This window comes from Eleutherodactylus coqui, chromosome 5, assembly GCF_035609145.1.
Source record: "Eleutherodactylus coqui strain aEleCoq1 chromosome 5, aEleCoq1.hap1, whole genome shotgun sequence".
Taxonomy (NCBI): domain Eukaryota; kingdom Metazoa; phylum Chordata; class Amphibia; order Anura; family Eleutherodactylidae; genus Eleutherodactylus; species Eleutherodactylus coqui.
The window spans coordinates 5,919,603-5,941,763 of NC_089841.1; the positions used below are offsets into that span (position 1 = coordinate 5,919,603).

Consider the following 22,161-nt stretch of genomic DNA (forward strand, 5'->3'; position numbering starts at 1 on the left):
AGCAATTCCCTGTCTCCAATGTCATAATTTCTCTCCGAAGACGAAAATTTACGCGAGAAGAATGCACACGGGCGGAGATCTTGCAATGTCTCCGTTCCCTGAGATAGAACTGCTCCAACCCCCATCTCTGAAGCATCAACCTCAACAATAAAGGGCCTGGAAGAATCTGGCTGCACCAGAACCGGAGCCGTAGCAAAACAACTCTTCAATCTCTGAAATGACTGCATAGCTTCCGTCGACCCTTTAGTAGGAAGCACCCCTTCTTAGTCATATCAGTAAGAGGTTTAACTATCACCAAAAAATTCCTAATGAATCTACGGTAATAGTTGGCGAACCCCAAGAACCTTTGTAAGGCTTTCACATTTTCTAGTAGGACCCAATCCTGTACAGCTCGGACCTTCTCAGGATCCATCATGAACCCTTCATGGGTAATTATATGCCCCAAAAATGTGATCTCTTGTACAGCAAACACACACTTTTCTCTTTTGGCGAACAAACAATTCTCACGCAAAGCTTGGAGGACCTGGCGAACATGAGAAACATGGGACTCAAAATCCGGAGAGAAGATCAAAATATCATCCAAGTATACTCATACAAATCTGCCCACAAACTGAGAGAGAACCTCATTGATCAAGGACTGGAATACCGCAGGGGCATTAGTGAGACCAAAAGGCATCACCAGACTCTCAAAATGCCCCTCTGGGGTATTAAACGCAGTCTTCCACTCGTCCCCCTCCCTAATCCGGATTAAATTATATGCCCCGCGCAAGTCTAGTTTGGAAAACCAGTTGGAGCCATTCAACTGCGAAAACAGATCCGGAATAAGGGGGAGAGGGTATGGATTGCGTTTCGTGATTTTGTTCAATTCTCTAAAGTCAACACAGGGATGTAACCCGCCATCTTTTATCTTTACAAAAAAGAAACCAGCTGCTAGTGGGGAATTAGATGGCCGTATATGATTCCTTCTCAAGCTGTCCTGGATATAATCTTTGAGCGCCTGTCTCTCAGGGGCCGATATGTTGAACATGCGACTTTTGGGGTACTTACAGTCAGGGAGAAGTTCAATGGCACAATCCCCCTTTCTGTGTGGTGGTAATTTGTCTGCCCCCTCTTGGGAAAACACATCCGAGAAGTCAGCGATAAATTCAGGCAACTCCTCTGCCTGAATGGAGGCTATATCAGTAGAAATGCAATCGGACAGACAACCAGGGCTCCATTTAACAATGCCCCCCTTTTCCCAGTCCACTACTGGGTTGTGTAGGCGCAGCCAGGGCAAACCCAAGACTACTTGCGTAGGGAGGGATTCCATGACATATAGTGTTATACATTCCGTGTGGAACAGCCCAATCCTTAAATGGACATTAGGTACACAAAAACTCAGATTTCTCTGAGATAGTGGAGCAGCATCAATGGCGGACACAGGGATAGGAGAATCCAAAGCACTCATCTCTAAGACTAAATGTTTGACAGTCTCCTGATGTATTAAATTAATACTAGCTCCACAATCCAAAAAGACTCTTATGGGACTGTCAACACTGCCACAAACGATCTCAGCGGGAAGTACCAGTCTGGAGGGTGATACCCAAGCAATTTGATGGCCTAGAGGGGCCCCCTCAGTAATCTTCCGGTCATCAAGTCCTGGCTGGCAATTATGATGGAGACAACACTGAGCCATATGACCTGTGCGGTTACAGGAAAAGCATCGACCTTTACACTGTACTTTGTTCTCACTCCTAACCCTGCCAGCCAGTGACCCCAACTGCATGGGCTCCTCCACATCCGCTGATAAGAAGCCAGAATCTATGGAGAGTTCCTGATGTCTCTCCCTGATCCGTCTCCCAGCTTTGATAGCCAAAGACATGGCCTCATCCAGACTGTGGGGTACTGGATATTCTACCAGTACGTTCTTGATCTTATTGGACAGACCACAGTGGAACTGGCTCTTTAAAGCAGGGTCATTCCACTGAGTCTCCGCTGCTCATTGTAGAAACTCAGCACAATAATCCTTGACCAGGGAGTCTGCCTGTCGTAAACGTCTGATATTTCCCTCAGCCACAGATATCTTATCTGGGTCATCATAGATAAGACCCAATGCAGCAGAAAAGTTATCCACTGAGGCAAAGACCTCAGACATTGGGGGCAAGGAGAAAGCCCATGCCTGTGGCGTCCCCTGAAGTCTGGAAATTACAATGCCCACCCTCTGGACGTCATCCCCCCGAAGACCCTGGATGCAGCCTAAAATAGAGCTTACAGGCATCCCGAAAAGATCCGAATTTCTGTCTATCACCAGAAAAACGATCGGGTAGCTCAATCTTTGGTTCCTTGCAGGGAACCTGCAGCACAAGTTGTTGCTGTTTTACCTCTCTGCGACCCCCGCAGCCAGCGCTCCAAGCAGGTGCGGCAAAACCTCAAGGGGATACATAATAACCACACAGAATCTCCCCAAGTAGCTAAGGGCTGGTCAATCTGTTGCATCCTGACTGGACATGCGGCATTAACAAACGTAAGAATAAGCACACTGTGCATAACGCTACCAATAAGTACGACCGTGCAACGTAAATACAAAACAAACAAAGGGAAATCCTTCCCTGCACACCCCTAGCCCAGGAGGAGACCCTGTCTACTCGGTGGGCCAATCGCTTCCGACAGGTGCGGACCCACACTCGTACCTAGGCCACTAATAAATCCCTACCAGGAAATGCAAAAAGGGAACCATAAGCTGTAACCAGCAGGGGTACTTAGATATAGCAGCGGTCTGCAGCAAGGACCTGAGCTGCAGTGACAGGCTGTGCTACTCAGCAGGAACCCAGGAGGAAACAGAACTTTATTAGCGCTGAGGTCAATTGTAGCACAGCTTATATAGGGCAGGGCCACTCAGAGACAGCTGACTGACATCACTCACCCAAACACCCCAGGAAAGGCAGCGCCACTGCTAAAACCTGGTCTGGCCTGAAAACAAGGTGAAGACCCCAGAACAGCTGCAACAATGATTTTATGTATTCACTGATATCTATCGTGACACATAAATTATAACCCGGTCAGGGCATACATAGTTTGAAGGGGTTCTAGGGCCCTACTGACCTGTGTGCGGGTGCGTTTTATTTAGCTGGCCCACCCAATTCTGTAAATATGTTTCATATATGGCCAGGACCCTCACACAACTGATAATTCTTAGTAAAAGATTTCCCCTAATCTGAATTTTCGGCTCCGGCGGGTCTGCAGCGCCCTCTGCTGGGTGAATGGTTTTTCTAAGACTTCATTACCGAGTGCAGGTCATACAACTTATGTATCCTCATGCTTATACTATCCAACACATACAGGGGGGAGAAGAAAGAAAGTGGGTTATTTACATCACAGCCCGGCTCAGGAGGGGGAGACAATGGCCGTTTTTAAATGTGAATATCAACAGGTGGTGGTGGTGGTGGTGGTGGGGGGGGGGGGCGGGACTAAGAAGCCTCTATAACTGCATCCCAACTGTTCAGGGCCGGCAGGGGATTATACAGGGGATAAAAAACTGGATGCCAAATATAGGTCTAAGGCCGGACATACAAACCAACATGGCTGACGGCCTAACAGTCTCTATGTCACAAGAGGCTGTTAACTCTTTCTATATATTTTTTTTTTTCAATTTGTTCTTTATTGGATTTCTTTTAAGACGATTACAAATAGAACATAAATTGGTTATCTATGCGAGCATGCACAAGATCACGGCTTTTAGATTCGTTAACAAACATATAGATTCATGAAACTTCCCTTTATCCAGAGTCTCTGTAAAGTCCATAACTGCAGCTTATGGGAAAAAGATATCAACTATACAGCGATGTGTGAGTTACCTCTGCTGGGAACAGAAATGCAATGATCATTATATATTTCTTCCAATCATTTAAACCAGTAACACATAGTAAAATAACAGTGGGATAGAGGGGAGGAAGGGGGGGAGGGGATGGGAGGGAAGGGAAATAATCAGACATTTATCAAATATCAGATAATTAGGTCAAGCAACTCTGTAACCATGGGTTCCACTTCTTACAATATTTTGCGTACTCCCCATTTTTTAGGGCATAAAGTTTTTCATATGTATTATGGTCAGAAATTGTCTGCCTCAATTCCAAAATGGTAGGGATCTTGGCAGCCCTCCACCTCCTTGAAACCAGTAGTTTGGCAGTGAGAAGAATATGGCCTACCAGATTTATCGGTTGTGGAGTGTGGTTGTTATCAATTAGTAGAATGGCTAGTTCAGGAGATTTGGGGATGCACACTTTTGTAATTTTTCTCAGGAATGAGAAGACCTCGTCCCAGAAATGTGAGAGCTTCGGACAGCTCCAAAATATATGGTAAATGCTACCCCTGTGGCCGCAGTGCCTCCAGCATCTATCATCTGAATGGGGGAATGCTCTTGCCACTGCAACTGGGGTGAAGCACCATCTTGTCAGTACCTTTATATGAACTTCCAGAATGTTTGCATTAATAGTTGCCCTATTGGCCCATGTAAAGGCCGCGTGCCACCCATCTGGTGAAAACCCCCTCCCCAAGTCCCTCTCCCAGTTGAGAACATGTGCACGTTTCGTTCCTCTCATGTCACCTGAGAGTATGTCATAGCAGACCCTTACCAGGGAGCGGGACAACGGACCAGGGCTATTAAAAACCCTCAAGAGGTCAACCGACAGCTTCACCTTGTCTATTTTAGTAGATTGAAGTAGAGACCTTATTTGGAGGTATCTAAGAAATTCTCCCGCGGGCAGGTCAAACCTTCTCCTCAGGGATTGGAATGAAGCTTGGGGATTGTAACTATAGTGGTATTTAACATTTCTTTCGGGAGAGAACCCGTAGAGATCGCTTTATTAAATGTATCCACCATACAAGGCACCAGGTCTGGAGCGAAGTCCTTATAGTATTCATTGGAAAAGCCGTCCGGACCTGGGGCCTTGTGTGCTTTTAAAGATTTTATTGTATCCAGAATCTCCAGGAGGGAGACCGGAGAGTTTGATGATTTCAGATGGTCCTCTCCAATTGTGGGAAGACTAATCCCCTCTAGAAATTTGTTGATTTGTTGAATATCTGGCTGGTGGGTGGAGCTATCTTTATTTAAGTTATATAATTTGGAATAAAAGAGACTAAATTCATCTGCTATGGCTTGGGGATGAGATATTTTGGTGTTTGATCCATCTTGTTTGACCAGGAATGGGATTTTGGTTGGAGCCTGCCGCTGCTTTATTATCCTGGCCATCAGTCTGGAAGGTTTGTTGTAGGCCGTGTAGTAGTTCATTTTGGAGAAATTTACAGTTTTAACATAGTCCCCGATCAGTTCCAGATGTAGACTATGGCGAAGGGACATGAGTTCCCTGTGTAACTCGATGGAAGGGGAGGTCTGAATGTTGTGCTCTACCCTTGCAATTTGTTCGAGAAAATTGTTTATTAGGAGTTGTTTCTTTTTCTTGTGGTGGGAGCTAATCTTAATTAGTATCCCCCTCATGTACGCCTTGTGAGTGCACCACGTGGAGAACACATCTACATCTGGGTTCACATTAAGTAAAAAATATTCATTTAACGCTTCTTTGATAAGCTTTTTATATTCAGGGAGTCTCATAAGAGAGATGTTAATTCTCCAACTTCTCAAAGTCGGGGGGGGGGGGGACCTTGCCAACTCTAGCGTAAGAAAAACAGGAGCGTGGTCTGACCACGTAGTCTTGCCTATGTCTGCACTTCTGGCGCTCGGGAGGGTCCATTTATCTACCAAAAATAAGTCAATCCTTGAGAAGGATCTGTGGCGAGGGGAGTAATAGGTGTATTCTTTAGCCGTAGAATTAAGACACCTGTAGGAATCAAAGAGCGCTTGTTTTTGGAGCAAGATTGAGAGCGTAGGGGATGTTCTGTTAGATGTGCTGGTGGAGTCGAGTTTCTTGTCAGAGACAATGTTAAAGTCTCCGCATATTATGATTTTGCCTTTTTGGACGTATTTTTTTAACAATCTTGTTTAAGAAAGAGATTTGTGAGGAGTTTGGAGCGTAGAGGTTAACTAAGGTTAATGGGGTGCCATTAAATAGGCCTACCAAGATTATGAACCTGCCTCTAGGGTCAACTATCTGTTCAGTGAGTGTGGCATCAACCGAGTCTTTAATTGCAATTATGGTCCCCGCTCTCTTCTCCTGGGCACAAGAAAAAAAAATTGGGGGGAATTTTTTATGCATAAGGAGATGACGCGTCGCAGAAGTCAAATGCGATTCTTGTAGACACAGAATGTCAACCTTCTCACGAAGAGCGTCTCTCCAGGCTGCTGACCTCTTGAAAGGGGAATTTAGCTCTTTTGCATTTAAAGAGCAAATTTTTATCGCCATGTTACAGGGGGATAGTACGCAGTGGTTTTGTGGAAACTCAAATTGTTGCCGACCAGTGACCTATCAAGGAAAGGAATGAAAACACAAACATTCATAACAGAATTGTCTGGCCCATAACACTGAACAATATGGCCAGGAAGCATTTTTTTAGCAGTAAGGCTAAGCATATGTTAGTGAGAACTTGAAAACAGCGAGCTGGTATCGGCTGTTTTGTGCAGGGGTGTAATCCTGCGAGAGATTGGGGGGTATAAAAGTTCACCCGACAAGAAAGGAAGTTCAACCTCCAAATTTAAGGAGAAAAAAAAGCTGAGTTCAGCGGGGTGATTGGGGTTGCCGACTTTCTTCAAACGGCTCTCGGGAGCGTTGATTAGGTGGTTTGGTGTGGGATTCTTCAATAATTTGGAGACCCCAAGAGACTAGGGATTTTTCCCCTTCTTCTGGCTTATTGAAGATGTGCGTGACGCCTTCCCTATGCAAAGTGAGCTTTGTGGGGAAACCCCACTTATAGGGGATTTTTTCCCTCCTAAGGGTAGTAGTGACGCGGGAGAAAGCTTTTCTTGATTGTATAGTGGCTGCGGACAAGTCCACAAACAGCTTAACATTTGAGAACTGTGGAGGTAGGTCAGGCATTTTTCGGGATGTAAACATCAGCGCCTCTTTGACATGGAAAAAATGAATCCGCGCTATCACATCACGAGGTACGTTTTCATGTAGGAATTTTCGTTTCTGTAAATGATGTGCCCTGTCAATGATCAGCTCTTGGGCAGGAATGGAGGGAAGGAGTTTTTTCATTAACTGCATAAGAAAGTCCTTCAAATCTGCTGGGATGATTTTTTCGGGGATACCCCTAAATTTGACGTTGTTACGTTGATTGCGGTCTTCCAAATCCGCCATTTTAACTTTAATCTGATCTACTTCTTCCTCCAGGGTGTAGTGGGCGTCGATTAATGTATTATGGGACTTGGTCAGTTCTCCCATTTTATTTTCTATATGGGATGTTCTCTCTTCTATTTCCATTATGGTAGTATTAAAGGAGGCTGAGAACGTGTGCAGGTCCTCCCTCATGGTGCTTCTCAGGGCTAACATCATTTCTTTTATAAAAGCCTGTGTTGCAGGCTGATCTGAAGTAGGGACCATGTCTAGGAACTCTGCATTGTTGGATGGAGGCAGAGAGGTGTTAATTGCCTCCTCCATTCTTGGTCTCCTTTTTTCCGGGCTTGGAGATGGGGAGAGACTGTCCCCTGGGGCTAACATGTGGCCGAGCGCCATTTTGACTGGGGGAGAGGTGCTACATGTAATGTCCGCTGATGTGTCACTCACCTCTCCCAGGCTTGAAAACCGGAGTGTGTCGCTTCGGCTGGAGCTGGGGCTCCCTGTCGGTGTCTCCCGAGTCTGTACTGGATCGTCCACGGAGCTTTGCGAAGCGCTCTTGGAGGAGAAGCGTGCTGCAGCTGGGGTCTTCCTGCCGCTCCGAGTGGAGAAGAAGTCTGCCACCGGGACCGGGGACGCTTTCGCCGTCCTGTGCCGGGTCATGGCTAGTTGCTAAGCAGGAGCGTCTCCGGGGAAGAGAAGGGACCCGCTGATGCTTAGATAGTCGCTTTGGAGGTAACGGACGGAGCAGAGCTCAGAAGCCTGCGACTGCCACCGTCCTCGGTCAGGCCACACCCCCCTCCAACTCTTTCTATATTTGATGTGTATCGGTTGGATTGTAGTTGATAACTGTTACATATCATACATACAAGACATTATTATCTCTAGCTAGCAGTAGTCAGGGATGTGGAAAGCCTCTGTTGCAATTGCACATTTATCTTAACCGCGTTCTCAAGAATTGCATAACCAATCCCAATTTGCAGTTTATTTGTTAAATAAGAGTTTACATTTTTGTAACTCCGCTGTTCACTTCGTATCCTGACATCTGCATCGCTTACCATCCAACCCGACACTTTTACAGCAGAGCTTACTGCAAAGTGACCATGAACTGTGAGCCAAGGTCAAGCTGGAAATGTTATGTATGGAAATCATTTTTTCTTTGAAAGCTACATTGTTGGGATATTCCGCAAGGTAGAAGAGCTATGCATCACTAAGTGGGCTACATTACAATTCTTGTCTACATGGGTAGCCATCTGCACTCCTGCTAAATGCATATCATATGTTATCAATTTCGTAGCGTGACTACAAAACTCAAATTGGAACAATCTTCAATGGGGTAGATGGATGAACCAGGGGATAGAGCTATGATTATAGGATTATTCCACCATACTATACAGGTGGGAGAGACCTACAAGATATAGCGCTACTGAGACAGCTGGAAGACTCTGCACTTCTGACCAGAAGGAAGGCAAGACTGAGGGGTCTTGTGCCTCTCTGGATAATTGGAGCTGCCATGGAGTAAAGTAATCTGAGACTTGTTTGCTGCGTCAGCAAGGACTGGGTCACCAGTGAACATCTGCATAAACTGGAGGTTCCAATTGTCATACAACAAATGTGAGAGTCTTCTGCAGCAGAATATGGAGATATTGGAAGAAGCCAGAGATTCTCTTGAATGTCTCATGTTGAAGCGCCATCCTCAGCTGCACACCTACGTCATCTGCAAGGAGAAGCCGGAGACTACTGAGCATCAGCAGGTCTGTGCTGGGTTGAGCTGAACTAAATTGTTTATTAACCCCTTTCGCAATGTTAAGGGCTGTTTTAGTTGCACCTGTTCCGTCCTTCCTTGTTGAAGAGTGAGGACACAGTAATTTAGTAACATAGTATGAATTAGGCCAGCTTCCCAGATTTGTCTTCCCTCTGCTCTTTCTGGCAGACACGTGTCATCCTGTTTTCTCTTTTATATGAACTGCTGCACACTTCTTGCCAGCACATCAGGGGTTACCTCCTCCAGTGCTCTCTGCCCAGCTGTAGGGTATGGGCAATTACCTCACCATTTATCTGAGCTAGGGAATCCTCCCTCAGCCTTGGTGTGTTTGTCTCAGACACCCAGCATATGTCCAGTCTCCCACTACTTTGTTTGCGCTTACTCTGTATTTATATCTGTATTTGTTTGGATCCTGTCTCTGACCATTTCTGTCTCTCTGTCTTTTGCCTTGGTCTGTGTGCGCTTGTTCATTGCCTTCCCGCCCCTGTGGTGTGTATTGTCCTGTCCGTATCCTATCAAGGATAGTCAGGCCGGAGAGGAAGATTGTGGGGCCGTCCTTGTTAGGACCCCTACTCCACTTTTAGGCAGGGGTACCCGCATCTTCCTGACTAGCAAAGGGCGAGATTTCCCCTCTGACCACCGAGTAGGTTGGCACAATGGGTTCACACTTGCAGTCCTTAATACTACTCTGAGGCCATGGACCCAGCTGATTCCTCCTGCAAGGATCTCTCAGAGTTGTTGCAGGGAATGGCACAACAGCGTGATTGCCAGGAGCAAATTCTGGCATACATGCATAACAAGAGTACTCGTCTAAACAACATGTCATCTATCGCAACTGTACAGTTTTCAGCAGCAGTTTAAACTGCGGCACTGTACCCTCAGGCAGACTCTGCATCTTGTTACGGCCCTCGTCTGTCTGTCCCACCATGCTACGAGAGTGACTCCAAGCAGTACCGTGGGTTCATCAACCAATGTTCCCTTCACTATGAGTTGCTCTCCCATCTGTTTTGCACAGATCACGCTAAAGTGGCATTCATGATGTCTCATCTCTCCGGACAGGCACTGGCCTGGATTAACGGACTCTGGGAGAGACACGATCCAGTGGTTAATAACTTTAGTATGTTTGTAGTGACCTTTCGTGAGAGATTGACAAGCCACGCTGTACCACTTCTGCCGCCTTTCCTACTGCGCCTTCGTCAGAACATTCTTCCTTTGGGCCAATATACCATTTAGTTTACAACCTTTGGTTTGGATTTGGGTTGGAACAATGAGGTTCCAACTTCTCTGGACACCTTGATCTCCCTGGCCACGAGAATCGTTCTTTGGTTCCTGGAAAGGACCAACGAGGCTGCCCAGGAGAGGAGGCCAATCCATCTGGCACCCAAGTTCCAGAGACCGCCCTTTGTCCCGCCTACTACCTCCTTGTCCAGTGACCCTGAGCCCATGCAGGTTGATTGGCTCAAATTAACTGAGGAGGAATGCATGCTCAGGCGCTCAAAAAATCTGTGCTTACTGTAACACTTGGGGTCATCTTGTCCGTACCTGTCCTCTCAAGCCAGGAAACTCTTCAGCCTAGGGTCAGTAGGTGGTATCAGAAAAAAACTATTTTAGAGGTCCTTGTCCTAAGCTTTCATTTTAGTTCCCTGAAATAATTTTTAAGGACCTTCCATCTACCTGTAACTTTTGTCATTGGTGCCAATGTGCACCATGACCGCTGGATCCTCACCAGCTTCTCCCAGTAATCTGTCAACTCGATCTGCGATGTGTCCCACTCAAGCGCTAAGAAGACAACACACCGTTTGACGATCCTGATCTTTGTGGTAGAGTGCCCTGTCTGTCCCCCTAATAAATGAGTGCCCCACTATCAGGACCTGTCTACCAGCCCTGCGCTCCTATTCCCTATCTTATTGGAGCAGACATTCTCCTGGATGGCATGCTGCAGCTGTGCTAGTCCTGTAATGCAAACTTGTTGGGGTGTGCCAGTTCAGGACTAGCCTCTTTCCTTTACCCCACCCCCTGTCATCCAGCAAGCTGCCTGCTCATCCTGCTCTTCCGTACTACCATCCGCCCCCGCCTCTACCCCAGGGAGTGCCTGCTTAGTGATCAGCAAACTCCTTTCCATGGTGCCAATGGATCTCAGTGTTACAAGCTGCTCATGGACGGCATACATGGCACAAGATGTACACTGGACGGCATTGGCATTCATGGAGCACATTCTAAATGGGGATCGTACAGATAGATGAGATAGAAGTAATACAGGACTGGGAATACTATAATGGGTCATGTATACAGAGAACATAACGGACTCGGTTCTGCAAAAATGCCTTCTACTATACACTACTACTCTTAAAATGGACAACCTGTTTTGCAATGTCTGCTTTATGTTGTGGACTACTTTTTTTATCGTAAGGACTTTCAGTGTTTAATGAGATCACTTCCCTAATTCTCTAGGGTGGTCACAGTCTCCTCCAGCGATTGGAAGTACAGGTTGCAGAGAGAAAACCAGCAGCTTTCTAGACACAACAGGTCCCTCCTCTGGTAAGTAAGCTGGCTGGTAATAGTGTTGCTCGTCTTGATCGGCCTGGCAATTAAAATTGTTCCAATCAGATTGGCTAAGTCCAAGCTGATTTTTGGTAAAAATCAAGTTTCCCATAATGCCTGGTACAAAGGGAAGCATGCAGCCAATCAGTGTCCAAGAGTGTCCTCCATCTTACATATGGGCAACAGTTTAATTGAACGCCTGCATCACATGACCTAGCCATATATAACATAGGCCCAGTATGACCAGCTGAGCACAGGACAGAGAAGCTGCATCATGTTTATATGCCTATATAACATGGGGTCTGTCCTTAGTTGGGACAGATATTATATAGGGGATATATTGCTGCTGGTGTGAAAGATTGTATACTGGCAGAGACCTTAAATGGGTTCCATTGGAGGGAGCAGAGGAAGAATCGGCATCATGGTTATATATCTATTCGAAGTGGTCTGTACATCGGGAGAGCTGTTATTTCTGCTGCCGTCACCGTATATAGCAGCAAAGCAGACGGGCAAACTACACTTTGGCCTCAGACATCGTTCATCGTCACCCGTCCAGCCACTAGGAATTATTGGCAAACTTATTGGGGAATTCAATACGCTGCTACAAACAGGAGCAGCTCACAAAGATACAAGGAAAATGGAACAATACCTGCAGCGCCACCTATTGGATGGCAGCATTCCTGCAAATCAATGTCGGACTCTTTGTACAGGTCTTTATAACAAGGATTGCGAATTGCAGGAATGTTGTTGCGTGAAACATCAGACTGGCAATTACAGAGGTTCTGTAGTAGTGAAGGTGTGATGTCACCAGAAGACGTATATAACTGTCATCAGTGTAGAGATGGCAACAAAGGCCAAATCTGCTGATTGGTTTGTCTAGCAGCAATCACGTAGATGAAAAAGAGAAGAGGACCAAAGACCGAACCCTGAGGAATCCCAACAGCAAGGGGAAGAGGAAAAGAAACAGAGCTGATGAATGAGACACTGAACAAGTGATCAGAGAGGGCCGACTGCCAACTGCGGACACTCAGCCATGAATGACAATTCAACAGATATTGTATAGGGGCTATGTGCTTAAATCTAGTGCTCATTATACCGATTAAGCACTAAACATTCAAAATAAAAACACTAAGCAAGGGGAAAAAAATAGAGACTTTTAGGCCTGTATGTACCATAAAATCTAATGAGGATCAAAGAGTTATACAGAAGTTTGCAGATAACATCAAGTCAAATGGAAAAGGACAAGTAAAAAAACTTTGCAGCAATAAGAATGACGATTCAGTAAAGATAGGGCGAAAACAGTTGAAAAACAAATCTGAGGCATACCTGAATAAGAGGGAGAAAGATGGGTAGATGTTAATATAAAGGCCTGTCTAACAGTCCAGACACTTGGTGATAAATGTCTCTTCACCAGAAATCACTTTAATAAGTTGACCTTTAATAATAAGGGAAGAGGTAGATGAGGAAAAAGAAAAAAAAAAACTATTTTATAGGTTTGCAATCTCCAGTGTATTCATTCCGAAAAATGAAATGCAGAGCGATCGAGTAAACTCTCCAGTATACCAGGCTCTGTTTTCTCCCAGATACATCAACTCTTTAGGAAATTTGTCTGGAACAAACACAAGCCTCGTTTAGCCTTTACTTATATAACTCAAAGACCACAAGGAGGCCAAGACCGTCCAAACCTACTTATAAAGCGATCTAGATGGATATCTTTGGTTGACACTAAATCAGACTCACCTGTTGTCACAATCAGAGCACAGGTCAGCATGGATTCTCCTTTTTTGTTTTTGACTCTTGCTTTATATGTACTTCGTTCTGCCTTACGTTTGTCATTTTACATACCAATTTTTAATAATTTCAGTAATTAGGATTAGCAAGATATTCAAAAAATAAATATCCCCAATGAAACAGGAACACAAATATGTATTTGAAAGTAAACATTCTCTCTAATTTAGTTCATTTTGCATCATTTTTTACAGCAGATGACATTTCATCAGACGGCAGCACGTTCCAGTGTTGTAATGGCGGATATTGGGTAGAGGCAACATCAAGCAGTGCTGAGCCTGATATCGTAATGCATGTCTAGACAAGTGTTTCCGTGGACCATTTCATCTTTATATTTGTTGTGCTGTAACCATGCAAAGAAGGACGTGTTTGACTGATCCAAATAGTTTTTGTTATATTTGTGGATGTTTTATGATGGCAGCACAGAGACAGAGCCCAACCTCATGTGTTCAAAGGGTTTATTTACTTATGTTGGAATGAATCTGGGGCATCAAGATAAACCGTGGGCCCCTTAAAGTGTACCGTGCTTGTGTTGCAGAGCAGAGAAACTGGTCAAAGGGAAAGATAATGGCACCTAGTTTTGGGGTTCCAATGGTATGGCGTGAGCCAAAGGACCATCTGGACAATTGCTATTTTTGTTTCTGTATAGAAAAAAGGAGTGATTTATCCTAATTTTGGTAGAAAGCCTGCACCACATGGCGCTGATGTTCCTGTACCTTAACATCCTATGAACCCTGAGATTCTGAAACAAGTTCTATGCCAGTCGAGTCATCTGAAGATTCTGATTGGCCGGGCACTGAAGTTACACACCAACCCTTCACACAAAATGAAGCTAATGATTTGGTCAGAGATTTACATTTCCCAAAGAATGCTTCAGAACTTTTTGCTTCAAGGCTGAAAGAAAAGAACCTGCTAGCTCCAGGAACGTATGTAAGTATTTACAGACATCGAGAGAAAGGCCTAGAACAGTATCTTAATCAGGAAGACTCTTTAGTATATTGTCTGGACATTCCAAACCACATAAATAAGTTAGAAGCAGAGTAGAAAACTGATGAATGGAGGCTCTTCATTGATTCAAGCAAGAGAAGTTTAAAAGGTGTCCTGCTACATAGCGGTAACATTCTAGTATCAGTCCCAGTCGCTCCTTCTATCCATCTTAAGGAGACATATGACAAGCTTGAACTGCTGCTCGAAAACGTAAACTACAGGGAACATTAATGGATGATCTACGGTGATTTAAAGGTTTTATGCATGTTTTTAGGGCAACAACATTTGTGAATGGGACAGCTGAGATAGAAGGAATCCTTGGAGAACACGAGAATAGCCTGAAAGAGAGGCCCTGATGGCAGGTCCCAAGAACATTATGAGTAGCAGCTTAGTAGACCCAGACAAAAGCAATTTACTAAGGCATTGGATAAAAATGGTAGTGGTTTTACGTATCTAACCAACAAGTTTCCCACACTCTCAGAGGGAAAAGTCAAAGAAGGTATCTTTGTAGGGCCGAGAACAGGGAACTAGATAAAGATGAACATTTTGAAGCATGTATGACTCCTCCAGAAAGGGAAGCTTGGATTGGCTTCAAAGAAGTTATTCATAAGTTCTTGGGAAATAATAAAGATCCAAACTACGTGCAACATGTAAACAATATGCTAGAAAAATATGAGGCCTCAGGCTGGAACAGGAATCTGAAGGTACATTTCCTTCAATCACATGTAGACCACTTTCCAGAAAACATCAGAGCAGTGAGTGAAGAACAGGGTGAGAGGTTTCACCAGGACATTAAGGACCTTGTACCGGGGCGATGGAATACATCCATGATGGCCGACTACTGTTGGTTGCTGAAATATGATCCTACTAGAGTGCACAAGAGAACGAGTGCTAGAAGAAGCTTTTCATCCAAGCGGCACCGGTTCTATTGACCGGTCATATCCGTGAACACAAATAGTGGTTGTAAAGGCTTTTTCCTTTGAAATGTCTATGTTACAATGTGTCTGAAGTTAACGTGTTTATTATCGTCACGTTCTAAACCCAGTCTGTTATAAGGCAAGAATATAATGCAATGTGTATTTCATTCCTGTTTTTGTATAATGTTGGTCACATGGTTCACCCATATTACACATTTTCAAGTTAAAGCATGTTGTAAAGATTTCTTGCATGCGCAATTTTTTTTAAAGCTTGATGTGATGAAGGAAAATGGAAGTAATTTCTGTAATCTAAACACTCTGAATATACAAAATCAGTTATTGGATCTAAAAAACATCTCAAAAATTTTTTTTTGTAGACCAGAGAATGATTTTCTTTTCTGATCCAATAACGCCTCCCCGAGTAAAGACCAATTTACACGGGACAAACCACCGGACAAACAATGTCCGACACTTATAACAGTGAAGCTCAGTGCTGCGCTGCTACACAGGAGTGACTATCACTGGTATCACTCAGAGATCGACCAGCATGGATGTGGGGTAGCCAGGAAGCGTGCCCCCCCCCCCTCCGCCTCCATACACTGTAAGCAGGCAGTTCAGTGTAAACAGCAGTCTTTCATTTCTGAATGGCTAATCGTTTAGGGTTCAGCATGTATTTACACAGGGCGACTATCATTCAAATACCCGTGAGAGCGCAGGAGCCGGAACAACTCTGATCGATAATCGTCCCATATAAAAGGCCAATTACAAAATGCACAATTAGGGTCTTAAGATCACCAAGTCTGGAGGCATCAGATCACCATACACTCCCGCCAATGACCCCTGCCTCAATGACTCCTTCCATCCCAGCTAATAGACCACTAAGTAAAGGTGGACGTTGGTCAAAACATAACGCCTTAACAATTAGGGATATCAATAACCCCTAACACTGCAGGGCATACATTTACATCCTGCAGCGTCGGGGTATGTATGAAGGGAGATCGCAGGGTGATCTCTCTTTATATATTGCCAGCTGTTTCTTATAGCAGACAGCTGCAAGCAGCAGCTCCGATTAGCTGCGCGGCTCATAGGGGTGGTTAACCTTTTACATGCCATTGTCAGTTCTGACAGCGGCATTTAAATTCCCTGAACGATGTTCGGGGGTCCCATATGCCCCTCTACCCCCACAATAAGAGCTGGGGGGTCTTCTGAAAGGCCCTAGGGCTGTCTTGGTAGAATGCTTACCAAGCCATCCCCATTGGATGCAGTATTTAATGCTATATCATTACATCATACTGCAGGAGCAATCAAAGCATCACAAGTCCCTCTGGGGACTAAAAAAAAAAAAAGGAATATTAAGAACACTAAAGTTTTACTTTTTTAAGTAATAAAAGCTAAAAAAAAAGGGCGGCAGAAAATTCTTTAAAAAAAAATTAAATAGCTTTGAAAAAAAATCCAAGTACTGCAGCAAAAAAAAACTATACAAGTTTGGTATCACAGTAGTCGTACTGACCCATAGAATAAAGTTATCAGGTCATTTTTGTTCAGGTTTGTGCGCCGTAGAAAGAAGGTACAACAAAATATGATGGAATGTCGTTTTTTCTTCATTCTACTCCACTTAGGATCTTTTAAAAAAATTTCAGTACATTATATGGTGCAATAAATAGTACCAATAAAAAATATAACTTGTCCCGCAAAAAACAACCCGCAGACAGCGACGGCGATGGATGAATAAAAGAGTTACGATTTTTTAAAGGGGGTGGGGGCAAAAAACGAAAATAGAAAAAACAAAGGGGGTTAAAGGCCCCAAGTAACTAATTTGAATCAGATTAACACACTCTTACCAAATGGCCCACTGGATTTTGTAAGCGCAGCAGACAATTACAACTGAGGAGATCTCAGAGGACTTGTCACGGCAAATTAAGAGACCCGTTCTGGTTTGAGACTTCTCTTCTTTCTGCACGACCCAAGAAATTAGTAACACACCTATATAAAGTCTGCCTCTTACATCCTCCTCTGATGAACCTCGGGGAATGGGAGTGAGACCTGGAGTCACATTCAGGAAAGAGGAGCTAGCAAATGAATTCACCTTCAGGAGAACTCATAAAGTTCTCACTGGATGGTACAAACGCCTGCCACCTTATTGAGAGCCAATCTAGCGCAAGCCCATGCCTGTTGGGAATGCGAAGCACAGAGGGGATCAAGCCTGCATATATGGTGGCAATGCGCTGGCATTCTCAGTCAGCACAGTAACAGAATATGTGGGATATCTCGGCCTTCACACCTGAAGACGTTCTGCTTTGGAGACCCTCTACTTCCTTAAAATCCTTGCCTACCATCCTGACCTTCACAGCAAAGGACGAGGTGTCACAAATATTCTGCTTTGAGGAGATCGCCGCCTGGGAGTCAGGGAAAAGAGCTAATTTTTAAAATCATGGCCGCCCTGATAAGTTACCAGAGAAACAAAGTTAAACTTATTTGCTGGCATCACATTTGCCCCGGTGTTCTGCCCAGTCTATCTCATTAATAATTGCATTCTCATAAGTCGTTTCGCTGACTGTTTCCTCTTTCCCTTTATTGTTTCCTTCTCAAATAAAAAAAAAAAAAAAAAAGTAGACTCTCCATTAAATGTCCCAGTCTGATGGGCCATGTACACAAAACGGCAAACAAATCTGAGTGATAATCATACAGTGGAAATGCAAAAATAAACCCACTCCCTATTCATTCACGAGTCGTTATAGGGGACTTTCAGTCAGCATAAAAACTATCGCCGCATTGCTGACGTCTTGTTAGGTGTAAACACTGTCCACTGCACAAAGAAGATGAAGCGTTCAGTGAGAAGCGATCCAGCAGCAAAGTCTGCCTGTCTCAGCGCTCTGCACGTGTGCGAATGACCTCAGCGATGATGTCAGCACTCATTCAGTCATTTAGTAGGCTGTCGTGCACATAGGCACATAACCCAGAAAGATGTGCAGAGCCGTCCTCAAAAGATTAAAATAGACACATCGCTGTGTCCCGATCGCATACACCCCCGGGTTATAAGGGAATTAAGTGATAGACAGACCCTTGTTTCTTATATTTAAGGGCTCTTTAGTGACTGGGTCTGTGCCACTGGATTGGTGCATAGTCAATGTGGTCCCCACAGGATTGCTATCGCTATCACAGCCACCCCGACCAGACCCAGCTGTAGTCTCAGCACTTCGCACCCCTCCCTGTTCCCTCCAGAGTGACATTAACTCCACATGCTCAGCAGACTCCCTGATTACTGGGATAGTCAGACCTTTGGAGATTAGTTTGCAGCCTTGTTATTGTGTATCACATGATGTGAAGTTTCTTTGGTCCTCATTTCTGAACTTTCCTTCAGTTTCGCCGTCTGACCAAAGCTGGTTGATCTTCATCCAGAGAAGCCGACAATATACCGATTCAGGTGCCATTTGTAATGCAGACAAGTGCGGTGACTCTTTAGGGGTGGGTACTTTTACAAGGCTCTGTGTATATACTGGAGGGGGATATATACTCCTGTACATTAGTTATATCTACTCACCGATGCAGCGCTGGACAGAACTCCACTCACTAGCTGTCCGGGGGTTATCACATCTAATGCTCATAGAAGATGATGATGATGGTGATGACAGACGGTATCCAGTCTCACAGCTCAGGAGTAGCCATTCACCTCTATCATAAAATTCCTTCCCTGCAGGGACGATCCCCTCACCAGCCGGGGGCGCACACTGAGCTGGAAGAGAAGAGAATCACTGGACTGAAGACGGTGAGGTGGGTGGGGGAAGGGTGGGGGAGGGGTGGATAACTATTAAATATGTGCAGAATTCTGCTGCCAATGGTGCTGAGAACGCTCTTCTGCTCCATGTGCCACACTTCTCATGGGTTGTAGACACTTTTCATGAATTGTCCAAAAATGAATGTGTCTTCGGGGGAGGGGCGGGGTCTAAATGTAATACAGTACAGGGGCTTATTTACTAATACTATTTAAAAGTTAAACAGTGCAAATATAGATTAGACAATCTTGCAATGTGCCACATTTATCACAGTAGATCTGATGAATGATAAATCTGTCCAATTGTAAGACTACCTAGTAGTTGGCTTAGTGTACGTGAAAAATTGTGACAGAATTCTGTCCCAATTTATGGCAATTTGGCACACTTTAGGTCATGCCTTATTTCTAGACAAGTCAGAAAAACTGTCCGAAAGTGTCTAAAACAAATAGTAAATGTGGCAGAAGAATATCTGGCGTAATTTGAACCAGAAAACTGTTGTATTTTGAATAGTAAATGGACCCCTGTGTGTCAAAAACTGCACAAAATTTTGGGCCCAAAAAACTGGTCTGAATTACGTTAATGAAAAGGAGGTACAAAGTTGAGCCTCATTTACACACAACAATTATCTTTTGAATGATCAAACAACTGAACAAATTAGCAAATTATTTGCCTAAAACCCTGTGCATTTTCCTCATTAACTGAAGTAAACTCTGTACATGTTGATTGCTCAGGTGGGTGTGTGTTTATGGGAGGAAAACTGTGGCCAGCAGGGCTTTAATTAGGGTGAAGAAAAACCATTGTCTTCTGCCAGTATGAGTAAACAATTAGTCATTGTGCATTCAGCAGGGCAAACAACCACCCCTCCCCCTCAAGTCCTTCAGTCTTTTAACACTGAACAAATGCCATTTCAACCTCACAATAAGTGACCTATCTAATGAATATTTTGATGCCAGCTGAAACTTAGCGATAAGCGACAAGTGAACAAATAGTGCATAGTAGCTGTGCGTATACACATAACCATTCCAGACTGTGAGGGACCTCAGACCGGGCAGAAAGTTCACCTTCCAATAAGAAAATGACCCTAAGACCCCAGACAAGACAACACAGGAGTGGGGACAACTCTGTGAATGTCCTTGAGTGGCTCGGCCAGAGCTCTGAACCCAATGGGACATCTCTGACAACAGCTGTCCATAGACGGCCCCCAACCAACCTGACAGAGGGCATGAAATCCAAAAAATCAAAGGGTACAATCCTTGTGGAATCATCCCCAACAACACTGGAGGCTGGAATCGCTCCCAAAGGGGCTTCAACCAAGTACAGAGTACAGGGGTGTGAATACTTATGTCAGTACAAAATAGGAGTTTTTCATTTTTTACAATCTTACAAAGATTTCCCCCGTTCTGTTATCACTTTGTCATTGTGGGGTACTGAGTGCAGAATGATGGGGAACACGGGGGATGCAACATAGCATATAAGAAGGTGAGAGGGTGTGAAGACATCTTGGACCACCTGTAGATATGAGGTTGGGTTGACATTCCTGCAGTTAGATGTAGCAGTCACTCACCGATACACTGCGGGGTCTGATCCCACTCATCCTTAGTCCATCCTCCATTACAAGTTATCTTCTGATATGACGGGCGATATCCAGGCTCACATTGCACGTTCAGAGACTCGCCTGCTTTATAAAACTCTCTACCGGTAGAGACCATCCCCGCTCCGGCCGGACGCCTGCACTGAGCTGTAAGATAAGAATGGAATCACTTTACAAAGGATGTCCTCTGTGAATCCAGTCACAGGTCTTGTGTCCCGGCGGAGACGTCTTCACATTGATGTTTCCATGAACCGGTTACTTCAGGATGATGTTCAGAAAATGGACAAAACTCGATGACTGGGAGCCGACTGAGACTTACCTTCAGCCTATGTCTATATGGTGGCATCTACTAAGGAGTACAGAGAGACGAGCTGTCACTGGGAGGAAGTGGAGAAAACACTGCTATGAGCATCAGGAGTGAGAATGTAATAACCATTGCAATAAGGGAGAAGAGGAAGGATACTGCTATACATTGGGAATGAGAGGGTTTTGGACATCAAAATATGTTAAGCTGACAATATAATGAGGCTCAGGCTCCATCCATTCTTCTTGTGCATGGCAATCATCTATGAACTCTCCCACTCCACCAGCAGGGTTGCTCATTGTGATTGGCTGGTCGAAAAAAATCAGGCTGATTGATTTTCGTACAATTGGATTGGGTTAACCAAAAGATGGGAGAAGAAAGAGAATAAGATCCAGAAAAGGAAGAAGCAGGAGGAGGGAAAAGGAAGAAGCTTGATGGTTCAGTGGCTAGGACTTTTTATGGTGATTGTTCTCTATTTCAAAGAGGAAGTGAAAGTCCTTTGAATTCGAAAAAAAAATCACTGAAGACAACTAAAGATTTTTTTTCAATACTCAAAAGGGACATAGAGAAAAGCACATGAATAAACACGACTTCAGTCCCTATGTTGTACCTTCCCATAAGAGACTCTCGGTCTTATAAACTGTGGTTGTGAATAGGAAGAAAATCCAACCCGGAGAGGAATTTCTTTTTGACTTACATCTTTAGGGGACTTAGTCCCCTGTGGCTGGCTCACCGATTGGTCTCTGTAATGACCACCGGCTATAGGCTGTCTACTCATTGCCTTGCAGCTACGTGAAAATATAGAAATGCTAGTGTAGTGGCCCAGTACTTGCTTTCCTGGCCCCCTCCATAAATGTCATATATGTATGTCTTGTGTAGATGCTCTGTGCAAAACTATCTTGTCATTTTGTTATGTGTATTGCACAGCTGCAGCATGTGAGGGGTTAATGTCTGCAAAGAGAGCTGACTGTCTGTAATGTAACAATTCTGTCCTGTCCCGTGGGATGAGTGAGTCTATAAATGTGAGTGCTTGAGATTGGGAAAGGAGTTCCATGCCTTCTGGGGTCGTAGTCAGGAGCTATGTGGGGACACCTTCAGCCCTCATGCAGTGAGCGAGTGTGTATCAAGGCCCAGTGCAGAGGTACTATCTATGACTTATACATTCCTATGCAGCCGTCTGGATAACCATGCACAGGTACACCCATTCTGTCTGTCACGCACGGGTTGATCTAAAGTCTGGATCACCGTGTGGAGGCACTACTGTCCAGTTTATTTATTTGCCTGTACTGT

General features: G+C 44.5%; 1 long non-coding RNA gene across 1 annotated transcript in view; it reads right to left on the reverse strand.

The window, feature by feature from the left end:
- Positions 1-18,869, reverse strand: part of LOC136626864 (uncharacterized) — a 44,828-nt gene extending 25,959 nt beyond the window's left edge. The window contains exon 1 of the long non-coding RNA XR_010792693.1: positions 18,745-18,869. This is a non-coding gene — a long non-coding RNA (uncharacterized lncRNA). The remainder of the gene's footprint in view (positions 1-18,744) is intronic.
- Between the last annotated feature and the right edge of the window lie 3,292 nt (positions 18,870-22,161).